Consider the following 12015-nt stretch of genomic DNA (forward strand, 5'->3'; position numbering starts at 1 on the left):
ATCTCTTGGGTGGGATATTAAAAAACTGGGCCTAATTTTTCTCCCATTGCAGTCAATGGCAAAACTTCTGTTGACTTCAGTGGGAGCAGAGTTATGCCAGGATTAAGTGCTGTTGAAAATGCCACCCCTTTGTATCTAAAAAATGGAGCAGTATGGCAAACACCACAATAAGGGCTTCTTGGTTTGGTTTGAATCCACTTTGGTAAAGACAAGACCCAGAAGTTCTTTACGTTGCATATCGGTTACTGGGGTGTTAGTGAATACATAGTTATAGGGCATATCATGTTAATACTGTATTATACCCAGCATGTGGGCAGTTACGTTAACCAGATTATATTGTGTTTTTCTCACATCTCTGTCCACTTTGCTCACTTATTTCAAGAGATATCTATCCCACAAGACTCTGCAATGCTCAATGTAGCTTTTGACATTAGCAAATATAAAGCCTGTGGCAAAATACATTTGTTGCGTGTCCTAGTACAGGCACTTTCATGGGCAACTGGTTTAAAATTTAGTATCTAAAACAGAGACAAGGAAAGGTACTGAACAACATGTTAAGGAACTGGTACAAACTGGTGAGCTGGATCTTCGGTGATGTACAAAGTGCTTTCTAACTTGTAAGCTACTGTCCTATAAATACAAGTGGTTTTGAGGGTGCCTTTTGAAGCACACCTACTGTGTAAGGTGAATGTTCTGTGAGATAAGAATTGCTTCCCAAAAGCTGGGGTATGTCTGTCTCCCTTTCACATTGTACTGCTTTGTCTTAGACAAAGGCTAAATTTTGTTATTCAGTCTCTTGAACATTTTTCATAACAAAGCCCAAGTGTAGTCAATCAACTGGCTATATTTTAGCAACAGAGGCTTCAGAAGGGTTTGCAGGAGTTGAACAAAGAAGAACATACCACATCACCAAGTATCAGATGCTTCATGAACCACAATGAAACCATAACTTTCAGTCTTCTCTGATAGCAATTAATTTTGCTTTGAATTTCAGCAAAGGGCCACACGCCAAGAACAGGTTCACACAATACCATGTGGGTTTCAGGTATATGTACGGACTCCACATGTTTTGCAGTCCGGTGTGAAAAGTTCACAAAGCTCCAATAATGAATGCATATAGGCAGTAGCCCACTTGTTAGATTCAAAGACAGTAATCATTTTGGGCATGATTTTATTCCCATTCACTTCATGGGGAGCAGAACTGGGCCCTTTAAATGATTTATTGAAAATACCCTGTGATGGGATAGTGTTCCCCTTATGGGTGGTGGTGCCTAGGGGTTAGCCCACCTCCATCGTGGTGTGGCCCTTTAAGGTTTTGAAAAGGGCTGATGTATATACAAGGACCTAGGAGATATTGATAGAGAGGAAACTGTCCAGGGAATAAGTAGTGTCTGGGAGGAAATCCTGTCACTGTTTCTTTAAGAGCCTGGGAAAATTCCTAAACCTGAGGGGAAAACATTATGGGCCAGAAAGGCCAGTACTAAAACCCTCACAGCTCCAGAAGGAAGGACTGTTAACACCCCTGAATTTAAAAGGGAGCTGTATTGAGGAAGGTGTAGGAACTAAATACATTAGACCCCCTGAAGAAGGAGAATATTGTTTAAAGACTCTGGAGCAACATTTCCCAATGCGACCGCTGTGGCCGCATGCGACTACCAGGGGCTTTTCGTGCAGCCACAACAGCCTCCTAGGTGGTGATGGGGGGAAAGCGGGGCTAAGCATTAGCCCCTCCCCCTCCCTCCTTGTTTGCTCCTGGATGTGCAGGGCCCTACACCGCCTCTGGAGAGAGGTGGGGCACAACGCTGCAGGAGCAAGGTGAGTTCTTGACCCACCTTGGGGGAAGGGGGTTTGGGCGGCAGGACTTAAGGGACCTGGCCATGCGGCCCTGGTCTCCAACTGCGGGGCAGCAGGTATTGACCCCCCTCGGCTATGGCCACGCAGCCCCGGCCTCCAGCTGCGGGGCTTCGGCCTCCAGCCCCTGGTTCCAGCTGCATGGCAGCAGGCGCTGCCTCCCGGCTCCAGTCTCAGGCTCCAGCCACAGGCGCCGACCCCCAGCCCCAGCCACACGGCAGCGGGTTCCAAGCACAGGGGGTACCAACCCCCCGGCTCCGGCCACAGAGCTTCAGTCAGCCTCTGGCCCCCAGTTCTGGCTGAGTTGGGACAGGTGCTGGCCCCGGGCTCCATCCACGTGGCCCCAGCTCCATGTGCTGATCCCCTGCCCCACTTGCACGGCAGCAGGCACCAACCCACAGCTCTGTTCCCAGACTCTGGCCACATGGTGGTGGCAGCTGGCCTCGGGTGCCGACCCCTGGCCACGCAGCAGTGAGCACTGGCTCCAGCCATGCAGCAGTGGGTGCTGACTTCTATTTCCAGACACGCACTCCTGGGCTCTGGCGCCCAGCTCTGGGCTCTGGCCATGTGGCAGTAGGCACTAGCCTAGGGTGACCAGATAGCCAATGTGAAAAATTGGGACAGGGGTTGGGGGGTAATAAACACCTATATAAGAAAAAGCCCTGAATATTGGGACTGTCTCTATAAAATCAGGATGTCTGGTCACCTTACACTAGCCTTGGGCGCTGACCCACAGCTCCGGTTGTGAGCTCCGACCCCTGGTTCCAGCCACACAGTTCCTGTCCCTCGCTGCGGGCTCTGGCCAGGGGCACTGAGCCCCGACCCTGGCCACATGGCAGTAGACACCATGCTCTGGACACGCAATAGTGGGACTCATCATTCACCCTCATCACCCTTGGCCCCCGCTGCCCCACGGCCCAGTATCCATATCCATCCCCCTGCCCTCCCCAAGACCCTGCTGCCTCCCCCTGCCCCACATCCATCCCTCCATTGCCTCTGGCCCCAGCTGCCTCTCTCTTTGCCCCCCGCCCCATCAAGGCCTTAATGGGTCCTGGGGCTTGCTGAGAAAAGTGATATCAACAAACATGCAAGTATCAAGGCAGCATTATTTTTGTTATTGAGTCTGCCAAGAAACCCTACAAATACACATTACAACGATTTGGATGTGAAGCTGTGCATATTTAATTTTTTCCTAAATTAATTATTTTAGGGAAAAAGTGTCAGTGTGGCCACAGTGAGAGTTGGTGGCCATACACGCTGAGGCCACCAAAAAATGTGTTGCAAGAACCCCTGCTGGAGGGAAGTGAGGGGAGTGTGCCTGCAGAGACTTGCTGGGTCAGCTGAGGGCACTACAGGGTGGGCATGCCCTATGGCAGGGGTCGGCAACCTTTCAGAAGTGGTGTGCCGAGTCTTCATTTATTCACTCTAATTTAAGGTTTTGCGTGCCAGTAATACATTTTAATGTTTTTAGGTCTCTTTCTATAAGTCTATAATATATAATTAAACTATTGTTGTATGTAAAGTAAATAAGGTTTTTAAAATGTTTAAGAAGCTTCATTTAAAATTAAATTAAAATGCAGAGCCCCCCGGACTGGTGGCCAGGACGGGCAGTGTGAGTGCCACTGAAAATCAGCTCGCTTGCCGCCTTCGGCACGCGTGCCATAGGTTGCCTACCCTGCCCTATGGCATTCCTCAAAAGCATTACTCCCTATTATGGATAAATGGCCTGAAAAATTATAGTGTTAAATGGTAAAATTGTTGTAAAGATTCCAAAATGCCAGAGAGAATATACATCTTTAATTAAAAATGCTAAGTGGGTGTGTTTTGCTTTTTAAAAAATATCTAAATACAGTTCTAACTTTTCATGGCCAATTTCTAACCTCATAAAAGTAACAGTTTGTATTTTAAAAATCTGACAGTCCCTGCACTGTGCTGATACAAGAAGGCATTGATACAGATACAGGGCCACACAGATGCTTAGTGCAATCCAATAACTTCAGTAGATTACACCAAAGATTAATTTGCCCCGCTGATTCTGTGTGGGTTGGATACTGCTCCCTTTGAATTCAATGGTAGGACTCTTGTTGACTTCAATGGGAGCAAGATCAAGTTCTATATCTTTAATTCAGACTGAGACCAACTCCAGCCGTAAGATGCTTTGGTTTATTTGGCAAAGGAAGACAGGCATTACTCAAATATGTCTCATATTTTTGTTTCATTTTTTTGTTCATCTGTATTTTTGGCCTGTGTGTGTGTGTCTCTCTCTCTCTCTCTCTCTCTCTCTGTGTGCATACATATTGTCATTGGAAGAGCTAGCTATTGTATATGAATATATATGATCAATAAGACTTGAGAATGCATTTTTTCTATTTTTAATTTATTTTTTTTCCACGCAGAAAGGAGAAAATATATATTACATGGTGATAGCTCTGTATGTGAAAACTCTACTTTCTCCTACATGAAAATTACTAAAATATGAAAGGAAAATGCATTCTCAGGTCTGACTGATCTTGTAATGATTCTCAAATACTGCACTAGTAACTGTTTACATAAACCATACCAACTGTTCACCGGTTAAAGACTTTACCTTTCTTCACACAGAAACAGCAGGGAAGCAGACATGTGGCAGAGGAGCCTGCTATTCCAAACAACATAACTGATCATTTAAAGGACCATCTGGAAAACTTGCCTTCAGATAAACTGCTGATGGAAGCTACATAGGGTGACCAGACAGCAAGCGTGAAAAATCGGGACGGGGTGGGGGGTAACAGGAGCCTATATAAGAAAAAGACCCCAAAATCAGGACTGTCCCTATAAAATTGGGACATCTGGTCACCCTAAGACTACAGGATGTTTAACACTTAACCACAATGCTACGCAATTATCACACAACTTGCAGGGAAATGGGCACAGTAGCACCAGCAGTTATTGGTTCACCTTTTAGTATTGCTTAACACCATGGGCTTAAATGTTCAGATTTGGTTTTCACTTTGTCTGGCTAAATGGATTGTTATACTGTATTTTGCATTAAGAACCCAACAAAAGGTCTCTCACGCCACTGGTATCAGTGCTTATGGGATTATGTTCTCTTAAATCATCTAATATTATAGTATGGAGGTTTATTCTTGCAGATTTAGAGCATACAGTGAACTGAAAGCAGCTCACCTTTGTTTTTTAACAAAAGCAACTATTTAATGACTCAGTGAGTGGAAATGTATGATTACTTTCCCCTAAACGAGGTATTCCAGTTGAGAGCAATTCCTCAAAATTAAGGTTTGATTCAGCAAGGTATTTAAGCACGTGTAACTTTAAACATAGGAGTAGTTCCGTTTCATGGGGACTGCTCACGTGCTGAAGTACCTTGCTGTATCAGCACTTGCTTGAACAAAATCCCAAAACTTTCTTATGCTATGTCTACACTAGTGGGTTTACAGTGGCACAGCTGTACCAATGCAGCTGAGCCGCTGTAAGATCTTGCGTGTAGCTGCTCTATGCCGACAGGAGAGAGCTCTCCTGTCGACATAATAAAACCACCTCAAAGAGTTGCCATAGCTATGTCGGTGTTTTTTTCACACCCCTGAGTGACATTAATTTTGCCGACATAAGTGGTTGTGTAGACATGGCCTTAATCGACAGCATGGCTGGTTGCTTTACATTTTTGAATGTTCATTTGTTCAAAATAAAGTCAATGAGAAAAAGAACAGGCAACTGTGATGAGAATTGTAAAATAAGGCACGACGGGGACCTCATTGTTAGAAAGTAATTATTTTAGAAGACACAAAGACTTGATGTGCCAAACCATCTCATGCCTCACCAAGCGAGTAATGCATTTTTAAACCTGCTTTGTTCAAATACTATACTGGCAGCCTTAACTATGGCCTTCTCTACCACGCACATGCTATCACAAAGAAAGGCAGAAAAAAAATTACATTGAGCACCATAAAGCTAGAATGTTATCAAAAGACAGGAAAATATTACTATAGAAAAGGATTTTCCAGTACAATAACACTGAATGAAACAGGGACTTGTGAAGCCTTCGGGATAAGTATTTTTTTCTATTGAATTTTTCACCTTTCAGAAAATAAACAAAGGACTAACAATATTGTCTAGGTAGCCCTCTGCTTTTTCAAGGCAAAAGGTACTGAGATCGCCAGCCATCATTTTAATTTGAATGATTTGATCAATGCTCTCAATGAGAAGAGGTTTCTGTTTTGACACAAACATGCTGGCAGAATTGCCAGGAGTGAAGATGAGTTAGGACTTGATCCAAAACCCACTGAAGTCAATGTCGACTCCCATTGACTTTAATGGGCTTTGGGGCAGGCCTTTAAAGGCTAACAGTGAAATCCTGACCACCCTTACTCTCATTGACTTCAATAGTGCTGGGATGTCACCCCCAGAAATCTGCACGTGCAAGGGGTCTTGTGTTCACATAGTTTTCTTACATCTGACATTAAAACCTTGGGGCATGGTTTGCAGAGTTCCTGAGCACCCACAACTCTAATTCAAGTCATGGCACCTTTTGAAAATTGGACCCTTGTTTATGTACTATTGATATGTCTTTTGGGAGCAAGATCCAGAAAAGATCTTAAAGAAACATAGAAAAACTAAAGAAAACCAACTTAAAGTTATGTGGAAAATGCTTCAGGAGCCTCAGCAGAGCTGTTGCGTTTCTTTGTCATTTCTCATGTAATATCAACATTACAAAGCAAAACAGTTAATGCACATTAAGGGGATGATGTTCAAAAGCCCCTAAAGAATTTAGGAGCTCAAGCAGGGCTGGCTCCAAGCGGCGGGAAAAAAAAAAAAAAGAAAGTCGCGATCGCGATCGGCAGCACTTGGGTGGCAGGTCCTTCCTTCCGAGAGGGACCTAGGGACCTGCTGCCGAATTGCCGCCAAAGAGCTGGACGTGCCACCCCTTCCCCTTGGCCACCCCAAGCATCTGCTTGCTGCGGTGATGCCTGGAGCCGGCCTTGAGCTCAAGTCCTGCTGATGTTCAATAGAACTTATGTTCCACACTCACTTATTGAAAATCTCACTCTCAGGCTGTCCCAGTCTTAAAAGTGTGTGTGTGTGTGCACATGTGTGTAACATATATAATTCAATATTGTAGTGAATAAGGTGTTCATGAAAGAGAAGATATATAATAGCTGCACAAGGTACACATTCCCCAATAGCTCTGCTAACATAACATCTTTTATTAAAGACAAGGGTCTATCCACAGCAGAGTGAAAATTGTGCTGATTTGTTCTAATAGAGTTGTGCTGTGGATAAATGTCCATCAGGAATCCTCCAGCTGAGCTGGCTGATCTCCTGAAACTGCTACAGATGGAATGACTGCAAAGACTAATACCAATACCCTCTCTGTTTTACGGTGCTCTCTATGTTAGCACACACTATACTCTCACAAATAGGGGGTCCTGCCAGAATGTGGTTGAGGCATGTTAGCAATGCAGCGTGGGAAAAACTTTGGGGCCTGTTCCAAAGCCCATTGCAGTTGACTTCACCTCCATGCTGTACCCATTTTGTGGATATGAAGAGGCTTTTAAGTCTTGAACTCTGTCCATTTTCTGAACATGAAATTCACTTTTTAAAAAAGTGACAAAATACATCACACATGCAAAAATATCCCCCAACTAATAAATGTCTGCGTGGTTCTGTTAATGTGGAAGAGCCAGAAACTCATGTTGAACCACAACTTTGACTCATGACTAATGCTGACCACGGCAGTACTTGTGTAAGGAGTGATACATTAGATATGCCAGACATCCAATGTTTTAAATATTAAAACAATTCTGCCAATCTCTGGTGGCTCTTGGAAAGAATAAATGTCTGTTGTCTGGCTTGTGCTGCGATAATACATACTACAGACATATTGCACACACAAGAAGCCAAGGACTTCAAACAACTTTGTCTCATTATGGCCTCAGGCATAAATAATGCACACACAGTTGATGCTGATGCTGAAATTTCTGCCCATTGGATCTCCCATCATTAAGCTTTTTGATGTTCTCGACCTATTCACGTCCTGCAATTTTTCCTTTATGTCTTTCTTGTATGCAGTTTGGTTCTGAGGATTCTGTTACTGAGAGGGAAGTCACTGCTGTGGTTTTTACACAACGGAAGAGAAAAGTTCCTGGCATCAACTTGATTCCCTCACAAGTATATAATTCTTTCCTTGTCTAGTGGACTCCTTGCCTGTTGTTCAACATTTTAATTATATTATCATATTTTAAACAATTCCTCTAAGCTGGAAAGGAAATATAATTATCCCTGTATAGGAGACAGGGAAGACTTGTAGACGTATGTGTTTACTGGAAGTAGTTTCCAAAGATTTTTTGCCAGATTTCTGTTATGAAAATTACTGTCCTGAGGGGAGACAGTAAACCTATTTTTGAAGGGTAGATAGGTTTCAAGAGGGACTATTGTACTTCAGATAATTGCTTTACCCTTTCTTATATGATTAATAAGAACTCCCTAAGAATGAACCAACAATTGTTTGTGACTTTTATTGCCCTCAAAGTAGTCATTGATTCAACTGACAGTCTTACTCTTTGGTCCAAATCAATAGAGCTGTGCAAGCCAGTTCCAGATCATAGATAGACCTTTTTTTCCTGCCTGTCTGCATGGACTTCCTCAGCCAAAGTCACTTTGAGTTTAGGTTTGAAATAAGGAAAGAACTGGCTCTTATGCAAAAGCAAGAAGAAGCTGGAAAAATCTGTGAAAAACATACAGTAAAATTTCACTATTGCTCTTCTGATTATTTTATTTAAACAAAACAGAGAAGTTTAAACATCTCAATGCTGATAAGTAAAAAAGAACTAATCTATAAATGTCAAAACAAACCCAGGAGTTTAATTTAAAATTTCTATTTGAAGCAAAAGACTAATGTGTTACGGTAGTGATACTTTCACAGCACAAAAAGCATTGCTGGTGCAGACTGGTGTGCAAGTCTCATGACTAGGGAGTTCAGCTCCAGGTTCTGCTAAAGACTTCATATGGGACCTGAATAAGTCATTTAACCTCTAAGTCTTGCAAATTTTCTCTCATCTGTAAAATGAGGACAATACTTTCCTATATGTCTATATACTTGTAGGGCCCCATTGCTGTAGTATCAGAGCGCCTCACAAGCATGATCAGATTTAAACTTGCAACACCCTCGGTGAGATCCCTTCATTATAGGTGAGGAACCGTGCAAAGAGAGATTAAGGCCCTTACTCTGGAAACTCTTAGACCAAGTCTTCACTACAGGGCTACATTGGTGCAGCTGGGCCAATAAGTACTTGGTGAGAAGCAGATGTGGACTTGCATCACTTGGAGGGGGGCTTTTTCACACCCCTGAGACATAAATTATATTGACTTAGGCTGTGGTGTAGACCTGCCCTTATGGTAGGTCTACACTGAAATTAAAAACCTGCAGCTGATCTGTGCCAGCTGACTCAAGCTAAAGGGCTCAGGACAAGGGGCTGTTTCTAGGGTGACCAGACAGCAAGTGTGAAAAATCGGGACGGAGGTGGGGGGTAATAGGAGCCTATATAAGAAAAAGACCCAAAAATCGGGACTGTCCTTATAAAATCAGGACATTTGGTCACCCTCACTGTTTCATTGCAATCTAGATGTTTTGGCTTCGGTGCTGTAAGACCCTGCAAGGTGGGACGGTCCCAGAGAGAATATCTACACCTCAAATAAACTGACCCTTAGCCTGAGTCAGCTGGCTTGGGTCAGTCCTGGGTGTCTAATTGCAGTGTAGACATACCTTGGACACTGAAGGCTTCCCACTGAAATTAATGGACATACTGTCAGACCTAAAGTTAAGTAGGTGTGTAAGATGTTTTAGAATCAGGATCTTAGCAACTTGCCAAGTGACTTGGAGGATAAGGCCTTGTCTTCACTTACCGGAGGGTCCGGCGGCACGCAATCGATGTTCTGGGATCGATTTATCGCGTCTGGTTAAGACGTGATAAATCGATCCCGGATCGATCCCAGAAGTGCTCGCAGTCGGCGCCGGTACTCCAGCTCGCCGAGAGGAGTACGCGGCATCGACGGGGGGAGCCTTCCTGCCGTGTCTGGACCGCGGTAAGTTCGGACTAAGGTACTTCGAATTCAGCTACATTATTAACGTAGCTGAATTTGCGTACCTTAGTCCGAAGTAGGGACTTAGTGGGGACCAGGCCTAACTGACAGAGCAAGGAACTGAGTCCCAGTTCAATGTCTTACCCACGGGGCCACATGTAATTAGTGAGACAATTCATTAAATTTGCAACATGGTTCGAGAGATGCTGTAGAAGTACAAAGTATTATTATAAGAGCTGTGGATTTGCCTTTTGTTGTAGTGTGTTTACTGACATCTAGGTAAACTGTTTATAAACTAGTGGGGGCTTCTATTCTTGGTGATACTGCATTGTTTGGCTGCAGTAATCAGTTGTCATATGTGTGTCTTGCAATCTCAATTACACTTAAAACACACATCAAACCATGTGAGTCAGTGCAGAAAAACATCAAAACATCTGCTCAGATTATTTGGGGTTTGTTTTAAATAGGCAATTGAAATATTTCCTGTCTTTCCCTTATGTTTGAATCCCCCCATCCTCATAACTAACTTTTATATTTCTATGTAAAGCCCCAGTGGAAATAATGAAGAGTTTCCTCACAACTATCTTGTATTCCAAGAGACTAGAGTCTGGAAACAAATGTATAATAGTAAGAAGGACAGGCATCTGAATTAAAACGTTTGCTTGCCTATCTTGTTTATCCCCTCCAGAAGAAGAGGAAGAAGAAATATATATACTCGGGGGAGTATGGGGGAAGAAGAGAAGAATTCTGCAGTATTTTTGAAAGCGAGCTCCTATATAACTTTAAAAATCTATCTATTTCTAGTGCTGCCGTCACCAGACCATCTAGGCACAAATACAAGAATTAAAGAACCGTCAGCACTCTCTGACGGTTAGATTGCCCTCTTTGCTCTCCCATTAGTGAGACCTATTCCTAAGGTCTTCCTCTAAGTGAAAAAAGAAAACAGACCAGCCAGAGATGGCAGAAGGCATTTCTGGCCACTGCTGTAATACGTGGGAGCCCTGGTGTTCATCAGTAAGGGTTAAGCTGTAACTGTGCTGCTGTTGCCATTGTGACTTGTGTGGCATGCTATAGGCAACACCAAGAGATGGCTTGAGTAGCCCCCCGGGCTGCCTAAATTACGCTGGAGGCTGTTTCAGCCCCTGAAATAGCCAATAATTGGGAGGGTGCAAAAATGGCTTAAAGATATTCCCCCTCCCCATCCCCAGTGTTGTGCTATCTGTGCTTCACCTCCTGGAGGCACTGGGTCTAAGCGGAGGACAGAGTTGAGTGTGAGACGATGTTTGTGCACCACTCTGATAAACGATCACTGGACAGATATCCCTGACAGATGGAGTAGGCATGGCTTCTGCTATTTTCTCAAGGTGTTTCTCCCTCTCTACCAGCATAACTATCACTTCGCTTGTGTTAAGTCTCTGCCAGCTCTTTTTCATCCAGGGACATAATTCTTCTGGAGCTGAGGAAGCTGGCTGTGATGAGAGTGTCTGCTCTAGGTATCTCTCTTCTTATGTGTGGTCCAAGGGCTAGGTCAAGCAACTGAGGGTCAAGACTCCAGGGTGAAATCCTGGCCCCACTGAAATCAATGGCAACACTGTCACTAACTTCAGTGGGGCCAGGATTTCACCCTAGGCTTCTATTTAAGGCTGATATTGACAGGCTGGCAAATCATTCTGTACTGCCATTTACCCAGCTGTAAAATATACTTTGTATTTAACCACCTCTGAGGGATGCTGGGAGGCTTAGTTAGTTGTAAACAATGTTGAGATCCTTGAATGAACAATGCTGTATAAGTACAAAACTATAAAAGAAAATGTTTTCTACTGAGTGATTTGAGACTGACTTTCTAAAATAACTCAAAGAGTTAAGCAATGCAAATAGATAATAAGGCAGAGCCCACTGTTACTGAGGCAAGGGGATTTCACCTTGAGTAAGAACTACAGGAGGAGGCCCTCCATATTTTTTAGTTGTGTTTTGCAAAGTATCAGCAGCCAATGTACCTATAAATAGCTATTGCATCAAGCAAGTCCCAAAACTCGCAACTGGGAGATTTAGTTGTGAACCTGCTGACTGAAACCTCTATTAAAGAAAACT

The sequence above is a fragment of the Malaclemys terrapin genome, chromosome 3 (assembly GCF_027887155.1).
Source record: "Malaclemys terrapin pileata isolate rMalTer1 chromosome 3, rMalTer1.hap1, whole genome shotgun sequence".
Taxonomy (NCBI): Eukaryota; Metazoa; Chordata; order Testudines; family Emydidae; genus Malaclemys; species Malaclemys terrapin.